This window comes from Mandrillus leucophaeus, unplaced genomic scaffold (assembly GCF_000951045.1).
Source record: "Mandrillus leucophaeus isolate KB7577 unplaced genomic scaffold, Mleu.le_1.0 Scaffold118, whole genome shotgun sequence".
NCBI classification, from domain to species: Eukaryota; Metazoa; Chordata; class Mammalia; order Primates; family Cercopithecidae; genus Mandrillus; species Mandrillus leucophaeus.
In genome coordinates, this window is record NW_012100098.1 from 68,320 (window position 1) to 74,457 (window position 6,138).

Below are 6,138 nucleotides of genomic sequence, written 5' to 3' on the forward strand. Positions count from 1 at the left end.
TTTCATATTTTTTTCTTTCTTTTTTTAGATGGAGTCTCGCTTGTCCCCTAGGCTGGAATGCAGTGGCGCGATCTCGGCTCACTGCAACCTCTGCCTCCTGGGTTCAAGTGATTCTCCTACCTCACCCTCCCGAGTAGCTGGGATTACAGGCACATGCCACCACACCCAGCTAATTTTATTTTGGCCAGGCTGGTCTCGAACTTCTGACCTCAGGTGATCCACCCACCTCAGCCTCCCAAAGTGCTGGGATTACAGGTGTGAGCCACCTCACTCAGTCTGTATTTAGGATTTTGAAGGACCATCCCCTTGAGTTGCTCAGCCTCACTCCTAGGGATGATGTGATCAGAACTCCATCATCCCAAGTTCTTCTTATGAAAGACACTAGTATATTTCATGGATCAGATTCTAGGGTCATTTTTACAAAGGGTCATTTTCTAGAGATGACTAGGTTCTTACTTAATTCAATGTTGTCCCATTTTAGACACAGGCATCCAGGACAGGTCCCTTGTTTCAGAATCAGACCTCAGTCTTCCCCTTCCTTTCATTTTCCTCTTTGTCCCCTGCCATCCAGTTTCCTTCCTCCTCCTTACATGGTACTTCTGTTTCTGATTCTGATCTGCCTGTCCTAAAGCTGCTGAATTATATCAGGGCTCAATATCAATGAAGGAACCCAAGGTTCAGGGAAGAGGGGAGCCAGAGCCAGTCCCAGAAGTCCTGCCTTGTAGCCCTGGTGCTGGAAGAGGGGATGGGGAGACCTAGCAGAGAGGAAGGAAAGTTGTAGTCTGTCTGTACCTGTAAATTTGTGTACATATTTGTTGGGATGAGGAGCTGCTTTTCCAAGCTGTCCTATACAAGTTTGCCAGCCTCTTAAAAGCTTTCCTTCTACCCCGTGTCCTCAGCTTTGCCTCCTAAAATTGGATCCTCTTCCCCAAGTACGCTGAGCCTAGTGTCAGAAATGCTGGGTCAAGGCACTCAGCAGTCTCTAAATCCTGAGGCCATGAGTGGATGTTCCTTCAACCCAAGAAGCAAGCTTTCCTGGTCATCGGCCCCATTGCTCTTGGAAGACCCAACAGACTAGTAGCTGATCCTCAGGGTCTCTCATCTGTATGCCCACCATTTGTTTCCTCTTTGTCTCGCCTGTGTCTTTCTGTTTCCCTGTCTCTGGGTGCCTTCTTCTTTCCTGTCCCCTCTATGTTCTCTGTCGCTGGAGTATCCACTGGAGACAAGGGCTGGGCTGGGTGCATGGGCGGGTAGTGGCCAGACCAGGGGCCCGGGACATGAGCGCAACTTTCCAAGCTTCTCTTCCAGGCCCCTGTGGTTGGGGAGCTCCACAGAGGGAGAGATGAGTCAGCGGGGCCGCAGAGCAGCGGGGGCCTGGGTGGGGGTAGGGATGCTGGGGTTCCCCAGGGCCAGGGAGTTTGCTGGGCCATCTGCGTTTCTGAACTCTGGTGTATGTGTGTGGAGTATTGGATCAACAGTACCTAAAAGTACACTGGAGCTTCTTATACTAGTAGGAGTTGGAGGCAGCAATTTGCAGGACTGGCATTGGCCTCCATAACACCCTTATCCCCAGATCCTTATAGGGAGAGGGGTTCCCAAGTGCCCTTTAGGAGACCTCAGAGATCTCCAGAGCTCTAAAGTTGTAATGATAGCCCTGGGTGTATGTATGTGACATTTGCCACATGTGTAGATGTGTGTGTTGATGGGTGTCTGGGAGTCCATGTGGGGAGTAGTCTAGGTGGCTGTGAGTCTGTACGATGTATACATATATACTGGTGTATGCATTTTTATGATTGGGGGTTAGGGTGTCTTGGGGTAAGCATTATCTGTATATGTATATATCAGTGTCTGTCAATATGGATGCCTGCATAGTACAAATGTGTATGAATTATGTGTCACCTTGTGTGTGTGCAAGTATGCAGATATGAATGTGTCCCTCATCAGGTATGTATTAGTGCATGTGTCAGTCTCTGTTTCAGTGACTCTGCTCACTATTCTCTGGTGATTCTCCCTAGGATAGTCAAACCTTCTATAACAGCAACAATGAAAAGTTGGGAGTCCCTTTGGACGAGGCTCTTAGAGACAGCCCAACCTAGAAGAGTGGTAGAGGGCGATGGTGTGGATGACGGAGGTAGCATTCCTTGGGAGTAGGGGGTACAGGTCTCCCACTCTCCCCAGTTTTTTTTTTTTTTTTTGAGATGGAGTTTTGGTCTTGTTGCCCAGGCTGGAGTGCAATGGCGTGATCTCAGCTCACTGCAATCTCCACTTCCTGGGTTCAAGTGATTCTACTGCCTCAGTTTCCCGAGTAGCTGGGATTACAGGCACCCGTCACCACGCTGAGCTAATTTTTGTATTTTTAGTAGAGACGGGGTTTCACCATGCTGGCCAGGCTGGTGTCAAACTCCTGACCTCAGGTGATCCACCCACCTCGGCCTCCCAAAGCGTTGGGATTACCGGCATGAGCCACCGCACCTGGCCCCACTCTGCCCAGTTTTCATTCTGTTTTCACCCCACTGATCTTTCCAAAAAGATCTAAAATCATTTAGAGAACTGAGGCAGGTGCCAGATTCAACCCCCTCTAACCTAGAAAGCCCACCCTGATTCTCCTAGGGGAGGGCGGGAAGGGAGTGGTTCCTGTGGTTCAGCCCAGTCCTGGCATTGGGATATCAGAAAGGCATCATCCCACCCCTTCCTTCTGGGGCATCCATCCCTTGGAGCTCAGCGTCTGGGTGGCCGTGGGCGGAGGCTGAGGGGCCCCCAGGGTGGTGGGGGGTGGTGGATAGAAACCAGATGCCTAGGGGGTTTATACTGGAAGGACCAGAGCCGCAGCCTCTACCCGCCCCTGCCACATGGCGCCTCTGCCTGGGCTGCCCCACCCCCTGGGAGGCTGGGCTGAGGGAGGCCTGAGAGGGTGGAGGTAGGTCCTTGGTTAGGACTTCCAATTGCTGCCCCCAGCCCCTCAGGGCCCTGGGAAGGAAACTAGGGAGCTGGACCCAGGAACACCAGAGCCTCAGCTTGGCTGCAGGACTATTTTTTAAAAGGACATAGAGAAGTCAGAACCCAGGGGGTCCTGAGGGCAGCAACTGGGGACTTCAGGCAGCCCCTCTGCCTATCTTTGGCGCTGATCTCTGGTGAGGAACAGGCTCTGTGTCCAGAGGGTGTCCTATGTTGACACATCAGGGGCCCTGGCTCACATCTTCCTGGGACTCTGCTCCTCCTTTTTATTTCCCAAGCACTCTTAGGATCTGCCCCTTCCCGGGTAGGGTTAGGGATTAAAGCCCACACGGGGAGTGAGAAGGTGACTCTTCCTTCCAACCCCTCTCCCCAGCCCTGTCTATCCATTCATCTTTCCATCCTTCCTCCTTTTCCCCTTCAGTCTCTTTCTTTCTTCCCTCATCTAATCTGAGTCCCAATCCCCTCCTCACCTGCTATCTCTTCTTTAGAGTCTAGACTTTCTCCTCTGCCTCAGTTTCCTGCCTGATCTAACTGGGCTTGGGCTTTTCTGCTGGTGATACAGAATTTCTCTAAAGCTTATCTTTCCCAACTTCTGAGTTCGGGGCCCCGGAAATCCATCTGGCACCTTAGTCTCAGACTCCCCCCACAAGGGGGAGACCGCGAGGTCACAGGGACACCCCACCACGGGCACTTCCTCTCAGGCAGACGGGTGGGGTGGCCCGTGTAATCAGCGGACACAATTATGTGCTATTTATACTCCATCCCCGCCCCCCCCCACCTGCCTGGCAACACAACACAACCACCCTCCTCCTCCTCCTCCTCCTTCTTCTCCTCCTCCTCCTCTGGACCTGGCTATGCCTCAGGCTATTTTCCCTGTCCTTCCCAAGCCATTGTCTCCCCATCTTTGTTCCTCTGGGCCTGTTTCTTTACCTTTTTAGTTTCTTTCCTGCTCTGTTTTTGTTGTTGTTGTTTTTGTTTAAAGTCACACATCTGGCCTTCTGTTTTCCTCTTTCCTCTCTCTTTCTTATACCTGGTGATATCTCTTCTGATTCTCTTGGACTGTTTCATTTGCTCTGTTTCTTCTTTTGCTGCCTTTTCTTTGTCTATCAGTCACCTGGTTCCCAAACCCTTCCCCTAAACCTTGGGTTCCCAGAGTTCCTTGGGGTAAATCAAATCATGGGGCTAGAATCCAGAACTCCTGGGCCCTACCCTGAAGTTCGTCCCTGCCTGCTGGCAAAACTGCTGTGCAACCCTCCCTGGACCTCCATCTGCTCCTGCCACCTACCAGCTTTTTCTGTGGAGATCTGGGAGAGCAAAAGGAGCAAGGAAGCAGGCACTCCGAGAAAGTGAGGGATGGTGTTGCGGAGTGAGGAGAGTGGAAATGATGGGGCTTTATTCCCCTGACAGGCAGAGCTGGGAGGGGGAGAGGTGTGTGTTAAGGAATAACCTGCAAAACAACCCCAGCAGGCTAAGCCCCCCTGTGGGAGAGCTGCCGGTTCTACCACTTAGCTGCCCAGTCCTCTCTCTCCCATAAACACCTCAGGGCCCGGGGCCCAGGTTTCAGGTAATAGACTTTTTGGGTTTCTCTTCTTAAGACCTTCCTTCTCTTATTTCCTATTTTGATGGGAAGTCAAAGTTGGGAAGTCCTTATTAAGTTATAACTTCAGCTCTTTCTGTGGAAGAGGGAATTGATGTATGGCAATGAGAAAGGGAACCCGGAGTTCCCAGGAAAGTCAGATCACTCAGGAGAACTGTCCACCAAAGGATGGAGATTAAACCCATGGCCTCTAAGAGATGGTAACTTGGTTACCCAGGGATGGTAACTGACAAGGAATGATGGCGGTTAGGGCATTTCTTTTTGGGGGAAATAATCCAAAGGGGCTAGGTGTCGGCATGAATGAGTTGACCCAATGACCTTCTACCGCCACCCTCACTCCTGCCTGTCTTAAATTTTCTCTTCATCAACAAGATCCAGGTTCTGCCCCACAAAGTGAGGTGGGCCTAGGTATGACCTCCAAACAGTGGAACTGAGGCACTGGAAGACTGAGGGACCCCCAAGCCAATACCAAGCCTTTCCCAACTCTTCAACCCTTCCTCCAGGCCTTGCTCTGGAACCTACCTCAGTGACACTAAAAGTTTAGGCAGCAGAAACCTCCACCTCAGAACCTTCCATCCCTCTTCACACAACATACACAAACACACACACATGCACACACACACGGGCACGTACACACACACAGGGGCACGTACACACTGCTGTCCTGACCTAGAGGCAGGTGGGTGACTGGGGAAGCAAGCCTCTGCATGGTCAGCTGGGGCGGGTGTGGTGCGTGTGCCTCTAGTGTGTCACTGTGTGCATTTGCGTGTGTCTGTCTGTGTTCATTCATGATAGTGGCTGTACCCATGTGAGTGGTACTGTGTGTACGTGTGCATGCATCACCCCTGTGTTTGGCCATGAGTGTGTATGTCAGTGCGTTCCAGTCTCTGTGTGTGAGTGTCGTCCCCAACCCCCCATCCCCCCCCTGGATCTCTAATTAGTGGTTTGGGGTTTGTTCCTTTTCCCTCCTGTTCCTTTCCTCAGCAGCGGCGGGCAGCAGCAGCCTAGGCAGCAGCAGTAGCAGAAGCAGCAGCCGCCGAGCAGCAGCAAGGACTCTGGAGTCAGAGTAGAACTGTAGGACCGGAGCCTGAGTGGGAACAGGAGTGGAGCTGGCCTGGGAGACAGCGGATCCCTTCCAGCACCTTCAGGCCACCCGTTGCCTGCACTCTCCCTGCCAGACCTCCAGAGAGGAGAGACTCGGGACAGCCAGCCCCAGGTTCCCCAGGTACATGACACTGGGGAGCTCTGGGAGGGGTGCCCACAGATGCCTATGGGACTGCTGCCACATGTAGGACACCGGGGTCCACCATCCCTTTAACCTCTCCCCTCAGCAGCCCCCCCCCACCCCGAGGAAGCCCTGACAACTTGCCCGTGTTGTTCTCCCCTCTTCCTGCTTCCCACCCCTTCCATGGGCGCCCCTTTTTCTCCTCTCCCTCCCTGATCCCTTCTTTGGGGAGCTCAGCAAATGGAGCAGGAAATTTGGACCCTCTGCCTCCCTCTCTCGCCCTCCTCATTGGATCCGGAGCCTTCTCCACTGGGAAAGCTGTAATTAGAGGGTGGATCCCTACAGACAGAGAGCAGCCCCC

The 6,138-nt window shown here is 52.6% G+C and overlaps 1 protein-coding gene across 1 annotated transcript in view; it reads left to right on the forward strand.

Moving 5' to 3' along the window:
• SP7 (Sp7 transcription factor) overlaps positions 1 to 6,138 on the forward strand; it is a 23,034-nt gene that overhangs the window by 7,538 nt on the left and 9,358 nt on the right. The window lies entirely within an intron of this gene.